Genomic DNA, 26,722 nt, shown 5'->3' with positions numbered 1-26,722 from the left:
CATAGGTGAGGGTGATGAGAGGATTCACTAGGAACAGAGTGGGGAGCAGAACAACCACGTCCACAAAGCACACTGCCGAGGGGAATAGTGGGTGAGACAGAAAAGGTCTGTTGTGCCATGTGGGTCACTCTGGGGCCAGGGATCAAACTCTCACTAAAGCAGCTTCAGAGAGCTTGCAGCTTGCAATGCTAAGTCCTAACCCACCAGGGAGGATCACATTTCTTATTTCTTTGTGTGTGTGTGTGTGTGTGTGTCTGTCCATGTTTCCCAACACCAATTATTAGAGTTTTTCCTTTCTCCACTATGGCCATAGTTCCTTTGTCAAAGATTAAATACCCATATTTGTGTGGGTCAATCTCTGGAATTTCTATTCTGTTCTATTCCACTGATCTGAATTTCTGTTTCTGTTCCCATTACATAGTATTTTGATTACTGCAGTTGTGTAATATAATTTGAAGCTGTTAAGGGAAAGGATGTCCTAAAAGAACTCTGCAGTCTTGTGGGCCCCACCCCCTACTCCAGCTTTCTGGACTCTACCCCCTACTCCAGTGATTGGAAACTACAACTCTCAGCAGTACAAGGGAGAGAACTGTGAGGACCTAAGGGCGGAGCTAATAGGAATTCTGGGACATTGGGGGATAAATAGGGTGCGATTGCATCTCTCTCTCTCTTGCTCGGGAAGCAGCTCTCCTGACTGAATGACTTGGCGTTTTCAGTCAGCCTAGTCGGTAAGGTATTCCAGTTACGTTGTATCTCACTCTCTTTCCCTGGGTTGTTTCCTATGCCTTTTGTAAATAAATCCATTATTGACCCTTTTGTGTGTACCTGCAATACAACTGAATTGTGAGCGTGTGGGTGAGGCCCCACAGACAGGTGGCCCAGTCTACTCTGGGCTACCCTGTAACAAAGCCGGGAACTGTGACATCTCCGTTTTTCTTCTTTTCTCTCAGGTTTGTTTTAGCTATTCAGGGGCTTTTGAGGTTCTACATAAGTTTCATAATTGTTTGTTCTATTTCTTTGAAAAATATCACTGGTATTTTGATAGGTTTTGCATTAAATCTATAAATTGCTTTAAGATGTACGGCCCTTTTAGTAATGTTATTTTTTCCAATACAAGAGCATGGAGTATTTCTTTGTGTCTTTCTTTGTTTCCTTTAACAGAATTTTATAACTTTCAATAGATAGATCCTTCACTTAGTTCTTAAGTTTACTCCCAGGTATTTCATTTTGAGGAGGAATGATAGTATATGGGTTTGCATTCCTTATTTCCCTATCTTCTGATTGCTTGCATATAGAAATGTAACTCTTTCATGTGTACTGATTTTGCATATTGCCACTTCACTGTATTTATGTATTATTTATATATTATTTCTAGTATTTTTGGTAGTCTTTTTTGTTCCCTAAATATGGTAATATGTCACCTGCAAATAGTGGCAATTTCACTTCTTTTCTTTTTTATTTTTCAGATTTATTTATCCATACAGAACTGGGGTACAGGCCAGAAGTGCAGAGGCAGTGAGAGGAGTCACTGGAGACAAAGTGGGTGCAGAACAGGCAGATCGACGAAGTACACTGCTGAAGAGAGCAGCAGGTGGATCAGGAGAGGTCTGCCACACCATGTGGATCACCTCAGGGGCGGGCATTGAACTCATGCTGAAGTGGCTTTAGTCTCTCAGTGCTGTGCTTTAAAGTGCTGTGCTTTAACCAGCTGCACCACCAGGGAGGGCCCTCGCCTATTTTCAATTTGGGTTCCTTTTGTCTTTTACTTGCCTAATTGCTTTGACTAGGAGTTCCAATACTATGTTGAAAAATAATGGGATTAGTAGACATTGTTGTCTTGTTCCTGATCTTAACAGAAATGCTTTCAGCTTTTCACCATTGAATATAATGTTGACTATGGGATTTTATGATGTCTAGGTAAATTCTAGTTATATCTATTTTATTGAGTGTTGGTATCATAAATGGATGTTGATCTTGTCAGATACTTTCAGCATCTATTGAGATGATTTATTTTTGTCTTCATTTTTGTTGATCTGGTGAATGATAGTGATTGATTTGTCAAGTATTGAACAGATTGCTATTTTATTATTTAATTATTACAAACGTTTATTTTTACATCATTTTGCACATTTTTTTTTTCCATCTTGATTGTAATCCCCGCGGGTTTCCCATCACCAAATCATCCGTGTGCCACCACCATAGTCCCATGCATTTCCCTCCCTCCCCCCCATTTTTGATCCCATTCCCCACTCCACCCCCACAAAATGTCTCTGGTATATGGTTGTTCATTATTTTTGTTATTTTCTCGCCTGGTCCATTATACTCCTGCTATGAGTGAAACCATACGGTATTTTTCTTTCTCTTTCTGGCTTATCTCACTAAGCATGATCTTTTCCAGCTCCAACAGATTGCTTTTTTTAGAAAAGATTTATTTATTTATGCTTACAGAGCTGGGGCACAGGCCAGGGGTGGTGAGAGGATTCACCAGAGACAGAGAGGGGAGCAGAACAAACAGATCAAAGAAGTTACACTGCTTAGGGGAGCAGCGGGCAGGTCAGGAGAGTTCTGTCTCACCATGTGGATCACCTCCAGGCAGGTAGGGTTCGAACTCATGCTGAAGTGGCTTTAGCTTCTTAATGCTATCCTTCAACCCACTGTGCCACCAGGGAGGGCCCCAGACTTATTTAAAAAAAAAAATATGTATGCATACAAAACTGGGGTATAGGTCAGAGGTTCTGGGGCGGGGTGGGGGGAGGAGTGAGAGGATGCACCAGAGACAGAGTGGGAAGCAGAACAGGCAGATTGCCTAATTACACTGCTGAGGAAAGACAGGGGACCACCTTCATGGCTGCAGCTAGCCTCCTACCAAGGCCCAGGAAACAGCCTTGCATTCTTGGGATGAAATCTACATGACTGTGGTGGATGATTCTCTTGATATGTTTCTGTATTTGGTGTTCTATGTTATTGTTAAAGATTTTTACATCTATGCTTTTCAAGGATTTCTCTTTAGCTTTCCTTTTTTTTTTTTTTTTTGGTTTGGGAATCATGAGAATGGTGGCCTTATAGAAAGTATTGGAGAGTTTTCCTGACTCTTCAATTATTTTGAAGAATTAGAGTAAGATAAAGTATTAGATTTTTGAAGGCTCGGTAGAATTCACTGGAGAAGCCATCTGGTTCTAGGATTTTATTCTCAAATAAAACCATCAAAATACAGAAAGGAAATATACCAAACTGGAAAAAAAAAAAAGTTGCACATCACGCATCTGACAAGGAGATATTCTTCAAGCTTTTCAAAGCTCTCATACAATCCAACAACTAAATGTAAACAACTGAATTAAAAAAAATTGGCAAAGAACAATTTTAAATAGAGATTTTTTAAATATACGGCATTTATGATAGACATTCAAAACTACATGAGCTATCATCTCAATATTGTGGGAATGGAATATATTTTAAAAATAATAGAATAAAAAAATTTTGGCAAGGATGCCATGAAGACGAAATTTTCATTCACCACCTAAGGGAATGCAAGTTGGTACAACACCTGTGTAAAAGGGTCTGGAAATTTCTTAAGAAAATAAAAACGGAAATTTCATACAATCTAGCAATACTTCTATATTTGTCAAGAATATGAACTCTAATATAAAAATATTTATCTATGCCTATGTGCATAGCAGCACTGTCCTCAATTTCAAGTTATAGAATAAACCTAGGTGCTCTTCATCAGATGAATGGATAATTACTTGAGTATATATTCAGTGGGATACCACACAGCTGTGGAAAATGATGAAATAGTGGCAGTTGGTACGAAACAGATGTACTTTGAGGTGCTTATGTTAAATAAGTCAAAAAGTAAAAGACAACTATTGGGTGGTTTCAGTCATCTGTGAAATATACACAGGAAAAATACGCAGGAAATATTTTTTTTTTTTTAAGATTTATTTATTTGTGCATACAGAACTGGGGTACAGGCCAGAGGCTCAGGGGCCGCGAGAGGCTTCACCAGAGACAGAGTGGGGAGCAGAACAGGCAGATCAACGAAGTACACTGCTGAGGGGAGCAGCGGGCGGGTCAGGAGAGGTCTGCCACGCCATGTGGTCACCTCCGGGGCAGGCGGGAATTGAATTCCTGCGTAAGTGGCTTTAGCTTCTTAGTGCTATGCTTTAATCCGCTGCGCCACCAGGGAGAGTCAGGAAATAAATCTTTAAGACAGAGAAAGGATATGATGGCTACTAGAGAGAACAGAGAGGAGGGAAAAGTAAATGGGGGAGAATTATAGTTGAGGGTGAGTAGTAGAACCTGCATATATGTGAAGAGAACAAAAATGTTATCATGAAAGTTAAAACAAACAAAACAAACAAACAAACAAAAACAGCAAAGGCAGAATGCCAGAGGAGATAAGAATAGCAGTAATCACGTTCAAACAGTTGGCAAGTGATGTGGGCAAGTGTTAGGATTGGGGGGAACCTCCATTGCTATGCAGTCACACCCAGGACAGTCCCAGGGACTGGGTAGGTGATTGTAACATATGTCACATGACTCTGGTCATGATAAGGATTCATCGAACACAAATAATTTACATTAATAAACTAATTATTAATGAGGGACAGAATCAAAAGTTATAACTGAGCCCACAGCGCTTGCTCCACTGAATCAGAGGAAAACTGCATTCCCGAAAGAGAATTTCATCTCTAGAATGCCAAGGGCCCAAAACTCAACAGGATCCTTTGTGTTCAGCAACAAAACAGCTACCCAGGGTGCAAATGGGGATTAGTTTGTGTTCATACACAAATTAACAGACAGGATCATTTCATCCTGGCCCAGAGCACACAGTGCCATTTGTGCGTGATAGCAGCATTACAGCCCCGAGCTGCCACCCACAACAATGCTTTATCACTAAGGAGTCAAGAAACTTGGCCTGCTGAATAGGTGTCAGACAAAGCCAAACAGGGTCTACCTCCTATCCCTTGATGTGCCTCTTTGTTCACTCTTGGTTTCTGACAAGTTGGAGCTGAAAAGAAAGAATTAATCTCTAGCAAATCCTATAAAACAACTGTATGAGGAGACTTCCTTTATTCAGTATCCAGTCTGAATGTCCCTATAATGGTAGAGGTTAAATGAGAAGATCAGGGAGCTCTGAGGGAACTGAACAGCTCCACTAAACCGGCAATCTGTGGTTATTTGAAATCTTAATGAAGGAGGCAGCTTTGGAGTTAGTTATAACAATATTTATGTCGCAGGGAGAGGATATGAGTCACAAAGACAGAGCCAATTTAATATTGGAGAAAAAAAAAAAAAAGCAAAGACAAGTAGTGACACCATTTAAAAAAATAAAATAAAAACAGAGACACTAGAATTACAAATGTTGTTGGCCAGCATGACTTCAAGGAACAAGCAGACAGAAGATGAAAGTTTCTTAGGGATGTTAGATAGTAGTAGGTTTCTTTGTGTTGGTAAATGCCTAAAATAATACTAATCCAATTTTAGGAGATGGCAACATTCCTAGAAAAATATCTAATCTGCATAAGCAATCTAGAATTAAAAAAGATGTTGGTCTTTATATCTGTGTACTCCAAGAACAAAGTAGATAGTACAGAATATAATTGTTGCTAAGTAAAAAGTTTTATTCAGGTGAGCTCAATAGCATCAGCCTATGATGAAACATCTCTGCCTAAGTATATTGGCTTAAGCCTTGACTTCCCTCTACACACCACTTGGACACCACACTCCCATCTTCTTTTCCCATGTCCATGCATTATGGTTAAGCTGTGACCCTGAAAAACATCTCAGAAGTGTCCAATTTAAGGACTTATTGGGATTCAATTACTAAGGGGGCCAATTCTACCATGCCCATTTGTATTCATTCTCACTGCTTTTAAGTCAATGAGGTCATTACTTACCTCCTAGGTACTTGCTTCTCAGCTGAACTGTTGGTGATCTGCATCTCAGAGTGGCATCTTTTCAATCCACCCTTCTTTGGTGCCTGTAGTTTGCTGATGTGTTCATGTGTGCATATTCTCTTTCTAATCTGCTGGCCTCATTCAAATAGGGTTCTGAATAGTCATGTTCACACAGTGTGTATATACTGTTTGCACTGTTTCTTATACTTTCTAGACTATACAGTCCAGCCTTCCTCCTAGTATTAGAAGTTGCAGGAATACTACTGGAAGGAGGAGCAGAATTTGAATAATTCCAACATAATTAATTATGTTGCTTAATCACTTAAGAGTTTAATGAAGTGGTTTAGTTACTCAATCTGCAGGCAATTTCTGAGCATTTATTAAATGAGAGGCACCCTGCTAAGGCTTCCAGGCATCTGATGCATCCAATCTTCAAGATTTGTACCTGGAGGAAGCAGCTGCAGTTCCTATTTCCTGCTGGTTACTGTGAATTAAATTCACTGGGGTTTGTTCCAGTCCGTGGAGTGAGAACAATCAGCAAGTGTCTGCCTTTAGCCTGGATTCACCAACCCACTGGCCAGTGAAATGGTAAATGAAGTTGTCTCCTCTCTCTGGTCACTGGTCTTTTAATGTAGCAAAATATGTACTAAATGATACATATTTAATCTGTCCACACTTCCAGATTTTAGGGTAATGTGTTTAGACACTTAGAAACTCAGCATTTAGCAGAGTAGCCTGGGGGAAAGAGAGGTTCCAGGCTCCCTGCCCCACCCTAAAAAAGGGTGGAGCTGGGCAGGGAGGTAAAACTAGAAAAGACTGGAAAAAGGACTGAGAAGGAAAAAGATAGAGATTTGGAGAAAACTGGAGAAAGAAGACTAGAGGAGGCACAAGGAGCAGAGTCATCTGAAGAAGAATTTATGTTTGCTTCTCCGCCTTGGGCTTGTACCAGAGACTTGGGGGACATGGAAGAAGACACTTGAAAGAGACAGAGGTGGGTGAGAAACTCATAGGGAGGCAGCCAATGGCAGCCTTTATCTTGATTTTGATTTTGCTCTTTTCCTTCCAATCTTCGCTGGCCTGTTCTGCTCTTTTCCTTTGTGTTCCTCGCAGAAGGTGCCTTAGATTTGGGGCAGGATTTTGAGCCTCAGTAACCCCATTTTGGGTTATTTCTATGTGGTTGGGCATTTGCCCACAAGGGGGTGGGTAGGTTTAGGTGTTTCATGTAGAAATTTTTAGCTATATTATTTCTTTTTTTATTGCACACTAATTGTATTAGTTATTGTCCATTGAAGGTCTCATGCTCTCGAGTATGATCCTCATGTGGCAGATGGCAGAATCTATTTATAGCAAGCAGGTTTGCAGGTCCAGTGTGCCCCCTCATCCTTACCATGGAAAAACAATATGAATAGATGACACTGATTAACTTTGGTTACATAGGAAAAATCACCTCCAGAAGGTGATGTTCCCCCTGGTACAGTGGAAGGGAAGGGCCCTTGGTGACTTTTGGGCTTTGTTTTTTTTTAAGATTTATTTATTCATACAGAACTGGGGTACAGGCCAGAGATGTGGAGGGTGAGAGGATTCACCAGATACAGAGTGGGGAGCAGAACAGGCAGATCGACGAAGTACACTGCTGAGGGGAGCATCTGAGGGGAACAGTGGGCAGGTCAGGAGAGGTCTGTCTCGCCATGTGGATCTCCTCCATGTGGATCTCCTCCATGTGGATCTCCTCCATGTGGATCTCCTCTGGGGCAGGCAGGGATCGAACTCAGAGCTTTAACCCTCTGCACCACCAGGGAGGGCCCAGACTTTTGGGCTTTTAATGATCTTTTTATTCTGTTTGTAGTTAGGCAAGCAGGTGCAGGGCAGGCAGCGGGGCCTCCTGGTCCCCAGCAAATCTTCACACTTTCTGGGCTCTCAGGCCTCATTCTCTGATGGTCTGTTCTGGTATCTACTGCTCTCCGCTGTACTGACCACTGCCACTATGCTCTGTTCTCTGCTGCCACCCTTATATGCTCGGTCTGGGCCCAGACGCACCACGCACATACACTCACACCACATTCCAGATGTCACCATCAGGCGCAAGCGAAAGGCCATGATGTTGCTCACTGATGCTAATGGTAGGGAGTCGGATAAAACCTGATCACTTCCATTTACCTTACAAGGGGGTTGATAGACTGGGTTTCAGGGAACTACATGAAGATCTTGCAACCGCCAGTCTCCCACTTGCTTTCTCTTCTTTAGTTTGTTTCCAAATAAATCTAATTTGTTAAAATAACTGACTATACTTTTTAAAGGATTTAGTTATTCATGCATATAAGAACCGGGGTCTAGGCCAGAGGTGTGGGGTGGGGGTGGTAAGATGATTCATCAGAGACAGTCGAGGGCAGAGCAAGGTGGATTTACTGAAGTGTACTGCTGAGGGGAGCAGCCCATGAAAAGGGAGAACTATGTTGTGCAATTTGGGCTAGACTCCTGGTCAGGGATTAAACTCATGCCACAATGGCTGGTGACAGCTTGAGAGCACTGAGATTTAACCCCTGTACCATCAAGAAGGCCCTGCTTTTGTTTGAAGTAAAAAACCTATTTATGTAACTACAGTGATAAGTCACTCTTGTGCCCTTAAATCCTTCAGGCCATCCTTTCTGTATTTTTTTTATTTCTCTGTTCCCTCGTTTCTACCATCTTTGCTTCTCTCTTCCAGTCAGGGTGAAGGCTTCAGGGCATCTCCTGGCTTTACCAGCTTTCAAAAAATCACATTCATGTAAATGTATTCTCTTGGCCCCTCATTTCTGACTGTAGCCCACCCAGAGCCTGTTCCAGTGTAGTTAGTCTGGTCTCTGCTCTAATTTCTTACTTCCCCAACATATGGCCATGAGCTTGCATGGATGGTGCACATGGCATAGTGTAAGTACCACACTCAGCAAATTACAACTAAGTCAACACTGTCTTCACTGGATCTCATAGTTTTACCACTCAAAATATTTTATCCCAAATTAGAGGTATTTGGGGGTATTGTTGGGGTCTTTGTGGAGGGGCTGTTCCAGGGAAAGGCCTCAAGGAGTCCTTGACAATCCATTCTCTGGTATGTCATATTCTGCTTATGCATGATCCAGTGAGTGGTAGAGTGAAGGGAAGAATATTGAGAAGGTTCTGGGGGGAAGTCATTTGCTTACAATGATTTTCACCTTTAGCTACATTGGAATCAGCTGGAGTACTTCACAAATAGCATCCCAAGCAATTAATCAGAAACTCTGGAAGTAAAACTGAATGTGTAGCCAAGATGCAGACTGTTTTTTGAAATTTACAGTAACACCAAAAAAGAAAGAACAAGAGAGAAATACCAATAATGCCTTGTCATGCACTGAATACTGACTGAACCCTGGGCATGTGCCAGGCATTTTATAAGATAATAAACATTATTTTGTTTAATATTCACAATCACACTGAGATAGGGAATATTCTCATTTTAGCGATGAGGTAATTGAGGATCAAAGAGATTAAATAACTGAGCCAGGGCCACAAACCTCAAAAGAGGCAGAACTCATGTTACCAGCAAAAAATAAATAATAGGTCTGCTCTATTCCATGATGAAATCATGATTGCATGTTCCTCTCCTCTCTACTGCTATGGAGGAATGTCGCAGGATAGAACTAACTAATGTGGAGAGAAGCAGGATGACAAAACCACATAGCTGGAAGCATTGTAGAAAAAAAAATATATATATATATATGAAAGAGAAAGGACAATGTACAGAGAAGAGCTTAGGGGTCTGAAGACACAGCACTTTTCCAGAATTGAGATCTGATCAAGGATCTCTCTTGAGTTTGCCCAGGTAGATTTAGCAATGGTTTTGCACTGATGATTGTTAAGTTCCAGGCAGCCAAGGCAGGGTTGGGGTGGAAACCTTGAATCTGGGACTGTTACTGTCTGCATATCTGGAGACTCTTAACCTTGAGCCTTCTAAAGTCTTGGGGACTACCCTCATTCTGATAACTGATAGGTTTCATTGATGAATCAGTAACTGAAAAGCAGCTTCCATACCCTATAAAAGCTTACCTGTGTTCCCCAGTGGGTGAGACTTCTCTGACCTCCGTGGGGGGTCGGTGAACTTTGTCCAGGAGCACAATAAATTTCCTGCCTGTCAAAACCTTAGCCTGACTCTCCATCTCCTAACTTAATTGAAACTTTAATAATTAACCCACACTTCCCCTATTTAGACTGGAATGGCCACCATTTGTTTTCCTAACTACTTTATGGTAAGAGTGTTTGGTGACGGTAACTTGTCTCTTAGTTGACAGATGGGAAGATGGAACACTTAATGGGATACAGTTATAATCTATCCTTACCTGATTTAACAATGAGGTTATGAATGTTTGAGTTTATGTAGTTTAGATGAGATTTTGAAATTTAATGTAATGTGATTGCATACACATTTTTCTTATGAGAGAGGCAGATTGTGGTAGCAGAATTTTAGATACTGTCAAGATTTCTACCTATGACTGTGCTTTATCAAATGGAAAAGGAATTTTGCATATGTAATTAAGATTACTTGTAAATTAAAATTAAAATAATATTATCTGGGTCACATGAGCCCTTTACAGTGCTGAGATAGAGAGGGACAGAGGATAGGAGGTGTTCAGAAAAGTCCCCAATCTGACAGATTAATGTAATTGGTATTTACAGAAATTATAGCAACGAAATTAATTAGCAACAAGAAATAATCTTGATAAAGCACTGTGTTTGGGGCAGACTGAATTGAGGATGGTAAAAGAAAATCTACCTGGAAACCCACCTCCTCCTTAAACACAGGCGATACTGAAGGAATATAAGCTCTAGTGAGGAACTGAAGCCAGTCAGTGCAATAACAAATCTAAAACTTTGATTATCTTCTATCTAAACTGAATTGTCTATAACAACACATGCTCATTCTGGGCCCTTGTATCCTTTGCTTAAGACCCATCATTTAATCGGTCAGACATTAGGAGACTGACCACAGATAAGGAAATATAACTTACTTTTTTGAGATAAATTACTCAACAGAACAGACTCAGAAGTGACCTATCTGAGAAGGAATTGAAAATAACTATGATCACTAAGCTAGAGGTCATGGACAGATGGGAATATGGATTGAGAAATAAAAACTATAAGACTCAAATAGAAATACTGGACGTCAATAAATAAAACACCATTGCAGAGATGAAATATTCTTTCAAAAGTAGACATAACGGCTTAGAAAGGAGTAAACAAACTTGAATACAGATAAATGGAATTTACTCTTGAGTGTTGTAATAAAAAATATAGAGATTCACAATACAAATACCATAATAGCAAAATGAGAAAAGGAAAAACAACATACAAAAGCATGCAACAATATCAGTCTAACATATATAAGAGTAATCCTAGAGAAGAAATGATTACAGAGGAGATATGGTTGTCAAACATTTTCCTGAAGTAACTAAGTAAACAACAAAGTTTGACATTCATATAAATCCAGCTAGCATATATATTCCCAAGATGGGGGAGGGAAAACAATGGGGAGAGAGAGAAAGATAGAAAACACCTAGAAACGAAATACTGCAATCACATAGCTTAAAGTCAAAGAAAAATTCCAACACGCCCAGAAATAAAAGATGCATTAGATACAGAGAAGCAAGATACTTGGGAAAGGTAAGAAAACATAACCAGCAATCTGGGAGCAGAGGGATGTGGTCAACTAAAAACAGATTGCATCCAAATGGAAATAGAGGAGCAGAGGAACTAAAAAGTGACATTCATTTTTAGGCTGGTTATTGTTATTTATGATAATACATAATATGTATTGTTCTTGAACACAGCTCAAGCTCTCTGAATATGCCCATGTAAAGTTCTCTCTCTTGGGTTAAGGTAGAGAAGAGACAACCTTCCCACTGTCTCAGCTTCTTCCATTAGAATAGCAAAGCTCTTTAGAAAAATACAGCTCATTCTCTTTTCCTCAGCCTATGGGCTTTCTACCCTTAAATGAGTTAATAATCTAATGGTAGTTGATTTGGTAATTTAATTCCCTAAACTGTCTTTTATATGTGGCCCATCACTAAGTTCTCTTTTGAAGTTTTACACACAAACATCCTGTACATCATGTGCTGTGACAATGCTTCTCCAATGTTCTTTTGTTTAAACATCACTATTTTCTGAAATAGAATTGTGGGGCTACTTCATGATAACTACAAAGACACCCATTTTCTCATGTCTGGAACCTAAGAATATGACTTTCTATGGTGAAAAGGAACTTAGAATATATAATTACATTATGGATATTCAGGTGGGAAGATTATGCTGCACCTGTTCTATGCTTTGTCTGTATAAAGAGAAATGTAAAATATATTTGACAAGTTAGATAAGAAGGTGTGGATAGAAGGAAGGCTAATGAATGAGGGATTTGAGACCATCTCAAAAGATTAGAATATGCAATTAAACCTTAACTTTAGCTGAGTAAAACTGATTTCCAGAACAGTAAGAAAATACATTTGACTGGGTTTAAATTACTAAATTTGCAATAACTTTTTACAGTAGTAATAAGAAACTAATACATAAACAGTGCTTGGTAAATTATAAATTTTAAAGTAGCATTTCCAGAGATTATGGAATGAATTCTTTGAGTTTTTAATATGCATTTTGGTGATTGTGATGTTGGTTTATAAATATTAAGAAATGTTAGCTATTTTTTTATCATGAGTAATAAGAATTCAGGCTTTTTTGTTTGGTTAGTAATTTTCTTGTAACATTCACTTGACATACATGGTGGGGTGATATATTTGTGAGATGATATTTTATATATTCTCCCCCAAAAGGCAATTATAGAAGTAAACATTATTTAGTTTTGCTCTTAAAGTAACAAATTTAACATGGAAACCAATTTTCCCCTCTAAAAGAACTTAAGTATAATCTGACAATGGCAAATGCTTCAAGCTGTCTGATTCTTCTCAACTACATTGAGAACATGGATACAATATTTCCTAAAATCAATTTTATACTAATGTACACAGCCAGGGACAGTTAAACTCCTATTTCTTTTTCTTCATCAATTTCCCTCATGTGTTCTCCAAATGACTTTGCTTTTTTATTTTGCCTACATGTATATACATTTTTTAAAGTTTCCATTTCAGTAATGATGGCAGATAACAGCCCCTAGAATGGCTCCAGAATAGCCCTGTTAGCACAGATAACTTTCAGGACCTCATGGTATGTCATCCAAGGGTCTCCTAATATTCCAAAATGCTTTCTTCCAAACAGCAGAATTACATGAAACTCAAACCAGGCACCAAAATACAGCCTGAAGATAAAAGAGTCAGGCACACGCATGATGGCTTCAGAGTTAAGACAATTCCAGAGTCACAAAAAACACAAGCGATAGACAATTTTCAGAGCATGATGAAAAATGCATGATTTCTTAGGACTCAATGAATGGAGACTTGATTTAAAAGTGAACTTTGAGCATTTGCATTTGATAAAATGGCTTCTTCAGAGAGCAGTGACTATTCTAACTAACTGATGTCTTTTTTTCTAAGTTAAACGAGGTGAAGCAAAACAGAAAGGTACACAATGAGGAGAATCAGTAAGACTCACCCACCCTTGACACCAAGCAGTCAGAATTCCATCTGAAGGCTCTTTTAGGGGGAGAATGATTTTCTTCCTTCTGCTAATCTTCCAGAATCTCTTCTTTCCTTCAGAGATTCCACCACTGGAAATGACTACTATTCTAACAGTATCCAGATCATTCTTTGGCCCTCATGAGAGGAAGTGGACTTTGTTTTGTGTTTTTTCACACCTGGTGTTAAGATATAAAAGGAATTATTGTGTTGTCTGTCAACTATTTTTTTTTTTAGATAGATTTGTTTATGCATACAAAACTGGGGTAGAGACCAGAGATGCAGGGGCAGTGAAAAGATTCAGCAATGACAGAGTGGGGAGCAGAACAGGCAGATTGATGAAGTACACTGCTGAAGGGAGCAGCAGACTAAACAGGAGAGGTCTGCTGTGCCATGTGGGTCAGCTCTCTGACCTGGATGGAACTGGTGCTGAAGTGGCTGTGCTAGCTTTGTAGTTCTGCACTGGCTTCATAATGCTGTGCTTTAACCCACTGTGCCCACCAGGGAGGGCCCTTTTCCCAATTTGCAAAAGGGAAAACTCCACTGCATGTCTGATCTCTTTGTACATTGTAAGGTAACCCTAGCCAGTGAGTTCCTCTCTGTCAGCAGCAACTTGTTCATCTTTGTTCTGATAGCCTGCCTGCATTATTCATAGGCACTCTGACTTTTGGATGTTGACTTGGTAGTGGAAAACCCCACATGAACTTAAAACTTGCAATACTTAACACAGATTTACTAGACGATGCAAAACCTCTTTTTCTCTTTATTAATTGTATTTTCTTCATGTTTTTGTATTTTTCCTGTATTTATTTAGTACACTTGACATATAACTTTATAAGTTTAAGGCATATAATACCATGGTCCGATGCAGGTATATATTCCCAAAGTATTACCACTATGACACCAGTTAACATATCTATTACCAGATATAATGCATTTCCATAATTTTAAAGAAAATTCAGATTTTTCTGTTAGCAACTTTAATATATATAAAAATACTGTTAACTCTACTTACCATACTGAAAATTAGGTGCCCAGAATTTATTAATGAAAGCATCTATCTTCTGGCATCAGCTCTTGGCAACTACCTTTCTACTCTGCTTCTATGAGTTAGGGTTTTTATTAGATTTCACATATAATGATATTGCACAATATTTGTCTTTTTTCCCAATATTCGTGTGATTCATACATATTATTGTAAACAGTAGATTTTTTTTTATTATGGTTGAATAATGTTATTCATTATATATATATATATATGTGTGTGTGTATATATAATGAATACAATTTTCTTTATTCAGATATCTGTCAATCTGCATGTATATTGTTTACATGACATCTATTATAAATGCTTCAATGACATTTGATTTCAGGTATTTTTCAAGACAGTGAATTTGTTTTCTTCAAATACATACTCAGAAGTGGGATTGTTGATCAAGGTAGCTGCACTTAATTTTTTTTTTTAAGAAATCACCTTACCGTTAACGGTAATATCAGTATAAATTTGTTTGTAGCAATAATGCATGAAGGTTCTCTTTTCTTCTATCCTTGCCAATACTTGTCATTATGTCTCTTTTTGGTGACTGTAACACATCTAAGGTGATATCTCATGAGTTTGGTTTATATTTTCTTGATAACTAGTAACATTGAACACTTTTCAATATAGCTGTTAGCCACTTGTGTGACTTCTTTAGGAAAATGTTTATGTAGGTCTTTTGTCATATTTTAACTACATTGTTTTTCCAAAATTGTATTATTTGCATATTTTTGTATGTGTATTTATATAAATATATATGATAGCATATAAATAAAAATGATATAAATCTGCTATATGATATTAATCTACTATAGCTGCTATATGTTTTTTCTTCAATTCAATACGTTTCCTCTTCATAACAATAACATTTTTTTTTGTTACTTAGAAAATTTTAGTTTGATTTAGTCACACTTGTTTATTTTTACTTTTGTTGTCTTTGCTTTTAGTGTCATATCTTTGAAAAATGTTGTCAGGATCGATATAAAGAAGTTTACCCCTATGTTTTCTTCCAGAAGTTCTTATAGTTTCAAGTCTTTTAATATTTAAGTTTTAAATTCATTTTGACTTACTATTTGAGTGTTAACTAGGGGGTTAATTTCATTATTTTCCATGTAGATACCCAGATTTCCCAACACCATTTATTGAAAAGACTATCTTTTTCCACAGAATATTCTTGACTGCATTGACATATGTAAATTTTTTTGTGACATAAATGGATTTATTTTTGGATTCTCCACTTTGATTCCTTTTATCATTATGTTTTTAAGCTATTACCATACTGTTTTGATAGTATAGTGTTGTGGTATATTTTGAAACCAGGAACTGTTATCCCTCTCATTTTTCCTGTCTATCAGGATTGCTTTGAGGTATTTTGTGCTTTCATATAAATTTTGGATTTTTTTTCTACTTTATAAAATGCCATGGGCATTTGGGCAGGTTTTCCTTGAATCTGTAGATGATTTTTGGCTAAAAGGACTTTTAGCAATATTAATTGTTTTGAGTTTTGAATAGAGTATTTTTATTTGTCTTTCTATTTTTTGAATTTAAGTCTTAGTTTTTAATGTACTGATCGTTTACCATCTCAGATTATTTATTACTAAGTAGTTTATCATTTTGGATACTATTATAAATGGGATTATTTTCTATATTTCTTTTCCTATGTTTCATTATTCATATATAGAAATCCAAATTATTTTTCTTGTTGACTTTATAACTTGCAACTTTCTGAATTTAATAATTATAATATTTGTGTGTGTGGAATCAATATATTTGTTTGTTTAAGATTATGTCACCAGCAAATAGAGACAATTTTACTTTTTCTATCTTAGTTTCTATTAGTTTCTTTTTGTTACTTATTTGTCCTGGCCTGAATTTCTAGTACTTTGTTGAATAGTAGAGATAACAGCTGACACTGTTGTTCTATTCTTTATCTTATAAGGAAAAATTTTCACCATTTCATTGTTGAGCATGATATTATCTGTGAGGCTGTCATATATTGTGTTTACTTTGTTGTGATGTTTCTTCTATAAACAATTCATTGAAAGTTTCTATTATGTGGTATATTGAATTTCTCAAATGCTTTTTTCTGTACCTATTGAGAGGATCATATAATTTTATCCTTCATTCTATTAATGTCATATCACTTATCGATTTACAAATGTTGAATTATCCATGTATCTCAAGGATAAATCCCACTTTATCAGGAACATGATCCTTGTAATGTGCTGTTGAAGTTCATCTGTTAGTCATTTGCTGAGAATTTTTGTCTATATTCATCAGGGATATTGCCCATGACTTTCTTTGTTTGCACTATCCGTACCTGACTTTGATATTAGAATATCGTTGGTCTCATAAAATGAATTAAGGAGGGTTCCCACTTCTTCATTATTTTACATGAATTTGAAAAGGATTTGTGATAATGTTTCTTTAAGTCTTTTGGAGAATTCACAAGTGAAATCATCTGATTTCTGAAGAAAGCCTGATTTTTTTCTTTAGGATTTTGTTGTTAGGAAGTTTTATATCTTTTTGTTCTTAATGCTCTGAATGTGGGTCCGACTCAAAAGTTGACTACTCTTCCAAGGGTTAGCAGAATTCCTAGAGATAGCCATTCATTCTAGAGTGCATCTTTCATACAGAAGCTAAACAATCAATCTTATTTTTGACCTCTCATACTCAGGGACAATGTTTCCCTGCTTAACTCAACCTCAGCCGGATGTTATAAAACTAAGGGCAGTCCAGTCCCTGTGTCTCTGAAATTGCTAAATATACTCTAACTAGAAAATATTAAACATGATTAACTTGTTTTCCTTGCTTTTTTCTGTAAAAACTGTGACACAGTGATTACTCACATTTTCCCCTCACGTTTTATGATTCCTGACAGTTGTAGTGATACCTGTATAACCCTGCATAGAATAGAACCTCCCTCCTTGAGGAACTGTGAGTAACAAGCTTCAATGGTAGTCATTTCCTTATCTGCTGATTTCATCATATCTTAATCACAAAATCTGCATTTTAAAACATCCTCACTTCATGCTGGCAGACTATTCTTCAAATTGTAGATTATAGAGCCATTTATGTATTTCTCAGTTTCTTTGAAGTTGAGACAACATTGGATCCAGTTCTGGTCAGCGAGACAAAAAGAAGTCTCTGATAAAGCTTCTGGAAATAATATTCTTCCAGTTTAAAACGATGTGGGAAAAAGTCTTTGTCTGCTCTTTTAGATTTAGTCTTTGGGCATCATTGTGTTAAACTAGGATACTTGTGGGTGAAATTGTCATAAGGCAATGAAGAAGAAGCACATATCAAAATGAAAATCAGCACATTGAGGATCATGACAGAGGCAGAAAGAAAGTGCCTGGATCAGAGAAAAACATTATGAAAGTCATGCATAGCTAGTCTAGTTCTCACGACTTGTATGTCAGACAGTAAAATCCCATTATAATTAGTTTCAGCAACATATTCTATAACATGAACCCAGCAACATCCTAAATGATATAACATGATTTTGGCAACAATATAGAGCTCCCCAAAAATTGTTATTATTTCTTTTCTCAATTGGCTTCTAAGCTTTGTGTATTTTTGTTCATGAAATGACCCCAGAAATTCTAGAAGAAAATATTTTGAAAAACTTCATAAACTTTTATTGCAATATCCCATTGTACAAAATAAAATTTCTCATAATTTCTCATTATAAACTTATAATGAATATAAAGAAAAACTCATGATGATCACTCTCCCCAAAGCAATACACAGATTCAACATAGTACTTTTCAAAATTACAATGACTTTCTTCAAATAAATAGTACAAACATTTAAAAAAATAAAGATTTATTTCTTTATGTATATAAGAATTAGGCTGTAGGCCAGAAATGTGGGGTAGGAGAGAGAGGATTAACCAGAGACAGAACAGGAAGCAGAACAGGTGAATCTTTGGAAATACACGGCAGAGAGAAGCAGTGAGCCTGACAGGAGAGGTCTGCTGCACCATGTGGGTCAGCTCCCTCATGGGGAATCAAACTCATGCTGCAGTGGTTGCTGATAGGTTGATAGTGCTGAGACTTTACCCCCTGCACCATTAGGAAGGCCCTAAATACTATAAATGTTATTGAAATTCATATGGCACCATATAAAATCATATATATCCAAAACAATTCTAACAAAGTTTGGTATCACACTTCCAAACTTCAAAATGCATTATATAGTGATGCTGATTAAAACAACATGGTACAAGAACTAAAATAAGCAGACTAATGGAATACAACTGAGACCCTAGAAATAGACAATTGATATATGACAAAGGAGCTGAGAATATATATTAGCGAAAGGAAAATTTCAATAAATGTTGTGGGAAAACCATACAACCACATACAAAAGAATGAAACTAAATACTATCTTACACCACACACAACTTTAAATCAACTTTAAATGGATAAAAGAGTTAGATGTAAGACATGAATACATAAAATCAAACATAGACAAAACACTTCACAGCATACGTTTCAATATTGTCTTCATGGACACATTTCCAAAAGCAAGGAAAACAGAAGAGAATATACACAATCAGGAGTACATCCAACTAAACAGCTTTATACAGCAAAGCTGTGTAAAACAAAAAGGCATCCCACTGAATGGGAGATAATACCTTCACATCATACATCTGACAAGTAGAATACCAAATGTATCCAACTCAAAAGAAGGACAACAGATAACTCGGCCCAAAAAAAAAAAAAAAAGACAGTAAAGCAAAATAGGAACTTCTCCAATGAAGACAATGAAGACATACAGATGGCCAACAGCCACATGGAAAAATGTTCACTTATTGTCAGGAAAATGCATTCAGAACCACAATGGGACACTACCTCATGCCTGTCAGAATTTCTCATATCAGACAGACCAGAAACAAATTCTGGTGTGAGTATGTAGAAAAATAAGCCTTCTTACCCTGTTGATGGGGATGTAGACAGGTTCAGGCAGTCTTAAAAATCTCAAGGGTTAAATTTGGATACTATTTTTCAGACAATTAGACCCACCTCCAGAAGTGTCCATTCACTCATGTCATCTAATGAGTGGCTTTACTTTCAGGTCCTATAGTGAATACTCTGCAAATCCTACATCAAATGCTACTTGATGTTCATTGACCTACTCTGCAAAAACCTCATGTGGTACAAGAGGTTCTGGCAGATGACCCAGTAGTCAGGATAGCTAGTAGAGTCACATAGAATGATCATAGAATGATCAAATAGCTAGTAGAGTCACATAGAATGATCATCAGTTTTAGTTCTAAGTCTATTTATATCACACTTGAAATCCTACAAACTTCCATAGGGTGAAATATTCCTAAAATTGATTTTGTGATTTGTTGTTGAAGATAAAATACACCCAACACATGTTACCATTACTGACATTTAGTAAATTTGCAATTCTGTTCACCTCTGCCCCATCTTCTCCAAGAACGTTTTCATCACCCCAAAGGAAGTTTGGTACTCATTAAGCAGGCATTCCCATTCATCTCTCCTCCCAACCTCAGATAACTGTAATCTTCCTCCTGCTGCTATGAATTTTCTTATTCTGAATATTTCATGTAAATGAAATAATACAATTAATCATTTTTAAATTGGATTTTTTTGAGATAGAGCTTAAGACCAAATTCTTGAAATTGAACTTATAATGCGGTTTTCATAAATCCTGAGAAAGTAGATATGGTTGGGTTCATTAATTTACACTGAAAAAATATTGCTAAAAGACTATTTCTAAACTACTGCTAAAGTTTTAGAGAGGTTTTGGCCTATCTCAATCATTTGTTGACATTGTGTCCCTTGGAATATAATTCTGATAACATTCTTGGCCTGAAGCAGTCAACCTACACTATCTTGAGGTCCAATATTAGAATATTACATGCTACTACACTGTGTTTTAAGAGCAAGTCTTAACTCTAATAGCAATATATTATAGCATCACCCATGTAGTACTAGCAATGGGAAGTTCACTGACTTCATCATAACAGTGCTACTTCAGATATATTTACAATCAGAATTTCATTTATGTGAACGTTTGACTCTTAAACTATCCCTTTGACTAAATGCTTTGTTTACAGAAAATCACTACTAAGTAGAACACATGCTGCTTTGTTGCTGGCTTGTTTCTAGTGTGTGCACTCTGAAGCACAACATTGTCAGCAGAATATTTGTAACATAAGACCGGGCCTTACAGCTAAGTTGTGCCTTTCCCAGGAGTAATAGGTATGGTTCTGCTGCCTTCTCGAGGAACATAGTTGCTTAAACATTCCAGATAAGTCATTTTATGATGCCCAATAAACCATATTTATGGTGCCTGTTATGGGGAGCCAATTCTAAAGCCAAGGTCTCAAGTTCCCACATGCTATTCTCTTCCCCTGCTTTGATGTTGGAGAGACTATAGCAAAACCCTTCCTGGGCTGTCACGGCTGCAGCTTATTATCAAACCTTGCTCAGGTTAATTGGTTTAAGGTCATACAGTTTATCAATTGTAGGGGTAGGATTTGAACTGAGAAAGCTTAACTCTAAATCTTGTACTGTTAATCACTGGATTACATTTCCTGAACAATTCAGGAAATTCACAACCTATAAAAGTGTTTCAATATGGCATATATTATTGCTAATGAATGGTACACTAGGTCCAATGAAAGTCAATAAGGAGGTCATTTTCTGCATGTTCTAAAAGTACTAGCAATAAAATTCAGTTATCTCCTGAGGAAATATATTCTGAAGCAGTAACAGTTTTCAATCACAGATTAAAACAAAATTTGGGGGGCTTAAAGTAATATATTTCTGTGATGATAACAGTGTGTGCGATTTGATGAGCTCAGCATCCATGAATATAGACCTCAGGACAGAGTTAGCCTGGCTCAGGCATACCACCCTGAGTCCCTCACACACCAGCAGTCCCTCACACACCAGCTATGATCTTCAACACAGTCCTGAGTGACTGAAGCTGCCCACCCCTATTTCACAGAGAGAGAATCAGTTCTCAGATACATACACAGTAGAGTACAGATATCATCTCAGGCTTTCTGATTCCAAAGTTCATGTTGTTTTAAAAGTCACTTTTGGTTAATGTTGAATTATTTAGCAACAGCCAAAAAATGAGGCGTCAGTGAAGGGGACTTGCCTGACTCATTCCTTACTGTGTTCTCTTTAATTGTTGTAATTTTAATGTAGATGAGGGTGGTGATAACATTCGGAATTAGAATTTGAATGCCACCTTAATTGACTTTTATTGCTGCTTGGGAGTGGGTCAGGGATGAACATGGAATATTTAAGTTGAAATGTCGCTTCCAATACTTAATAGAATCCAATTAGGATTTTATTGATTAATTAGTGTCTACATGAAGCATTCTATTTTTCTAAAGGCCAGTAATGCGCCTGACTGTTCCTAAATGTTAACATATTCAGATAATTATAACTACATCATACTTGCTGCTTAGACTCTGAATTATTTGCTATTACTGAGGTTTCAAATTCAAGTAAGGCAATCTTTTTAAGTAACAATGATATTTAGCTAACCTAAAATAATCGTTACAGAAAATCTCTCTTCAACATCCATTAACTTATGGTTGTAAACATGCTAACACCCACCTACACAGAAACTCACTCAAACTGCTTTAAAGGTAGCAGAGATAAATGGACCCAAAACTGGTCAATGGGTAGCCTTAAGACATCACACTGCTTCAGGATTAACTGCATTGCTTATGAAATTTCAAATGATAGCTTATACCTGAGAAAAAGAGGTTTAAAATCCAGGCCTTGCATATCCAAGAAATGCGTTTGGTAAAATCCTGTCTCAACTGTCACGTAGGAACTGTTTGCTACCACCACCTGTTTTTCTGAACTGAGACTAGAAGCCACTGAGATACTCAGTGCCTGAAGAAAGCCAGGTGATTAACTGAAAGAAATTAAGTATAAGCAAAAAATATGTTCCACAAGTTCTGGTTGGTTGGCGGATGCCTATCTGTATTGGGTCAATGCTTGTCTCCTGAATAGACAGGAAAGACAAGCAAAAATAAGTATTTATAGTTGTGGGACAGATTAAAAAGAATGATGTGTCTGTGACAAATTATAGAACTCAAAATGTACTTCAAAGCAAATTACACTTGAGGATTTGGACACTTTTCTAGTTGTAGTCAAAGTAAATACTGAGTATTTCCTATGAACAATTTTTTGCCAGTTCCACATGAATGCATGAAAATAAATACCCCTATTGTTACTGGTGCTTTTTTCATTGCTGCTTAATCAGCAGGAATCATTAGAAAAATGTGCTGGGTTTACCCACCTGCAACAAGAGTTGCTGCCTGCAGGCAGCCCTCCCTCTGGTACCAGCCAAGCTGAGTGATACAAGCAAGAGGTATCTAGGGTGGGGACCTTAGAAGTGGATATTAGATAGCACAGGAGAAATCCCTGGAACCAGAAACACACACCCCCAGCCTAGACTCCTCCTACTCTGCACCTGCCTTGCAAAGAAGAACAATGCTTCCAGCAGCTGACCTTGGAGAGAAGCTGAAGAGCTTTGTTGTGTTGGCAAGCTGGGCCCACTTCCAGTGCAGTTGCTGCAGTTGCTTGAGAGGTGTGCTGGGCACAGGACCTGGCATCTCAGAGAGCTGTTTAGCTGATCCTCTGCCTGCTGCCTTTGCTTTTGTCTGTTCCAGTGTCTGGTTATGTTCACCTGGACCTTCAGCCAGTGTCTGTGGGCTGTTTCAGCTAAAGCTCAAAATGGCCCTATCTGTGGGCACCTCCAGCGCTACCCGCTACATGCTCTAGGCTTTCTTTGGCAGGACAACACCACCTTGGAAGAGTAGATTTTTGTTTGGGACTTCTAAACACTGCGGACACTATCTAGGGTAAAATAGATGGCCACTTGGGGCCCTCGTAACTCTTTATTTCCCTATTTGTTAAATAACTCCCATGGTCATGATTGTCATTCCCTGAACCTGGGTGTTTTTTTTTTTTTTTTAAGATTTATTTATTTATGTATATAGAACTGGGTACAGGCCAGAGGTGCAGGGGCAGTGAAAGGATTCACCACAGAGAATGGGGAGCAGTACAGGCAGACTGACAGTGCACTGTTGAGGGGAGCAGCAGGCGGGTCAGAAGCCTGCTGCACCATGGCACCATGTGTATCACTTCTGGGGTAGGGATCAAACTCACACTTAAGTGGCCGCCACTAGCTTTGCATTGCTGTGTTCCAATCCACTGTGCCACCAGGGAGGGCCTGAACCCAGGTGGTCTTGTACTTATGCAGGTGAAGAACTCAGTGACTTGTACTTTTGGCTCATGTCCCAGTTGTAAAGTCTGGCCTTCTAAGAACAATCAGACTGAGGATCAAACTGGCGCTGAAGTGGCTGCAGCTAGCTTGCAGTGCTGCATCCTAACTTGCTGCACCACCAGAGAAGGCTCAATTCTTAAATTTTATGTAACATTGCAGTCACTTAGGGGGCTTCCAAGATTACCAATACCTTGGCCCCACCCTTAGACATTCTGATTTAACCAGTCTGACTTTAACATAAAGTCAGAACAGAGCCTGAGGAGAGCACTTTCCCTAACACTTGACCTAGAATCATTGTTTCTAGTATGCAGGTGTGCCACTCACATGCCACTGCTCACCCATGCAGAGAAGTGGCCTGCACAGAGAAATTATATGCAGGACAATTACACTTATACAAAAGCAGTCCAGAGATTTCTTGTTTTCATCTCGTTGCAGGAGACAACACTTTTCAGAAGGTAGAATCAGACCTGGTTCCCTTTTGCATAGATATAAAGCAAGTGTTCATCTCTGCCCTTCAGGCCAATACCTTATGACTCCATAGTGACATTGGCAAATTGCTGCTCTGGAGAAATTCAGGAACGACAGTCGTTGTTTCTAAACTGTATTTTATAGTTTTTCCACATCAGCACACTTGCTGAATAGAAAAATTGCAAACCATGTCTTCTGCTTATACTACATTTACACTGACTGTGTAGAGTAAGGATGCATTTGGGTACAGGTAGGGAGAGTGGGTCAAAGGTGACAGGACCCTATTTTTCCTCATGTACCTTCAGCAGGGAAACCTATCAGTGTCTGTACATGGCTTGTGCTCCCCAATTTTGGCTAAATAATACCAGCCTCTACTTTTGAGCATCTGTTACATGACAGCCATAATCCAATCTGCGAGTAAGCACCAGTGTGAAGCCAGTCTGTGCTCTCTTCAGCATATTTGGTATGCAATACAACATAGACTCCTGGGAAGGAAGTAGAAAAAGGACACATTGATATAAGAGCTGTAGGGATGTAAAAAACAAAGACACCAACGAAAGATCTTTGGGGAAGTTTACACTGGGTCTTTAAAAAACTGGGAATTGGGATGTGGCAAAAAGAAACGGTTATATAACCTTGTATATAGAACACACCTGAGCAAAACTCTGACAATAAGGAATGAAGGCAAGAGGTAAGCAGCGCAGAGAATTACCTCTGGCAGAACTGGCCAGACTGCACATATATTTTTTCCCAAAGAATTAACAGTAGCTTTTTATCTCTCTGCTGTCATACAATTAACCACTCTTCTATTTCCTTCCTTCCTTATTTTTTTCTCCAACTAGAATGACAGCTTGCTTTTGGAAAGGACAGTTTTTCATTAATGTGCATTTTTTTATTTAGATAGATTTATTTTTACATCATTCTTTGTTTTGTGCATTATTTCATCTCAGCTGTACTACCTATGCATCATCACTTGTAATAAGGGAAGTGCAAATCAAAACCACAATGAGATACTGTCTCACACCAGTGAGAATGGCACATATTAAAACAACTAGCAACCACAAATGTTGATGAGGGTGTGGAGAAAAAGAATCTTCTATAATGCTGGTGGGAATGCAAACTAGTACAAGCACTATGGAAAGCGGTTTGAAGGTTTCTCAAACTTCTAAAATGGAACTTCCATATGACCCAGAAATCCTACTTCTAGGTATCTACCCAAAGGACACCTGTACCCCCATGTTTACTGCTGTTCTACTTAGAATAAGGGACATGTGGAATCCACCCAAATGCCCAAAAAATAGATGACTAGATCAAGACGATATGGTATATATACATAATGTGTATATTCTTATGTCTAACCTACTACTCAGAGTAGACGTATGAATTAATGACAAAATGTCGTGAGTACAGGATATTAATAATTTGTCTCTTTCATATTCATTTAGAATGAAAGTAATTGCAAAGCTAAAATATCAATTTCCATATCAAAAGTGTTTTGTTATTTATACAGTCTAGTTACTGCTATTAATATGATATGTTTGGTATTACCCAGTTTTATTGTTTCAAATTTAAAAAGACAGAAAAGCTCATAACATCATTTTGGGTTGAATTGTAAGAAACTCAGTTTGCTTATGGAGGTTTCTTCAGTGAGGACAATATTAAGATATTTAGAGTAAAACTTAGTAATGTGTTCTGTTCAAATTGCCATAAGTCACCTGCTTTGGTTTGTTCTTCTCCCTTCCTCATTATAAACATTGATTCACTTCCTCACTCAGGCATAGATACCCAAAGGTGAGTAAAGTCCCCCACCTCTAGTTCATGTGTACAAGTGTGGCAGTCATACTCAATACAGAAAAAAAAAGGCACACAAAAATTTAAACCTATTTTTGCTTCAAATATGTTTATTTTTGTTTTAATTTACATATAAAATACAGCAATCTCAAAGATACAACTCAAGCTTTAGTAATATATATAGTGACCCATGTAACTAACACACACTGGTCAAATGGTATGATTGAAATGGGCTTGTTTTAATAATTTCTCTTTTACTGAGTTCATTGCTTGCACCTAAAAACACATTAAATTGTTGTGTACTGATTTTGTGCCCTGCCACTTTATTTATTGATTATTTTTGATATTTTTTTAATTTTTGGCAGTCATGTGGATTTTCCATGTATGTTATCAAATCATCTGCAAATAATGTTAATTTCACCTATTTTCTAGTTTGGTCTGCTTTTATGTCTTTTTCTTGCCTATTTTTTAAAGAGCTATTTATTTACACATATAAGAACTGGGGTACAAGCCAGAGGTGTAGGGATGCGTGAGTGTTCACCAGAGAGAGTGTGGAACAGAACAGGTGGATTGACTGAAATACACTGCTGAGGGGAGCAGTG

Source organism: Condylura cristata, unplaced genomic scaffold (assembly GCF_000260355.1).
Source record: "Condylura cristata isolate star-nosed mole 26May11 unplaced genomic scaffold, ConCri1.0 scaffold00002, whole genome shotgun sequence".
Classification (NCBI taxonomy): domain Eukaryota; kingdom Metazoa; phylum Chordata; class Mammalia; order Eulipotyphla; family Talpidae; genus Condylura; species Condylura cristata.
Note: the sequence above shows the minus strand (reverse complement) of the source record.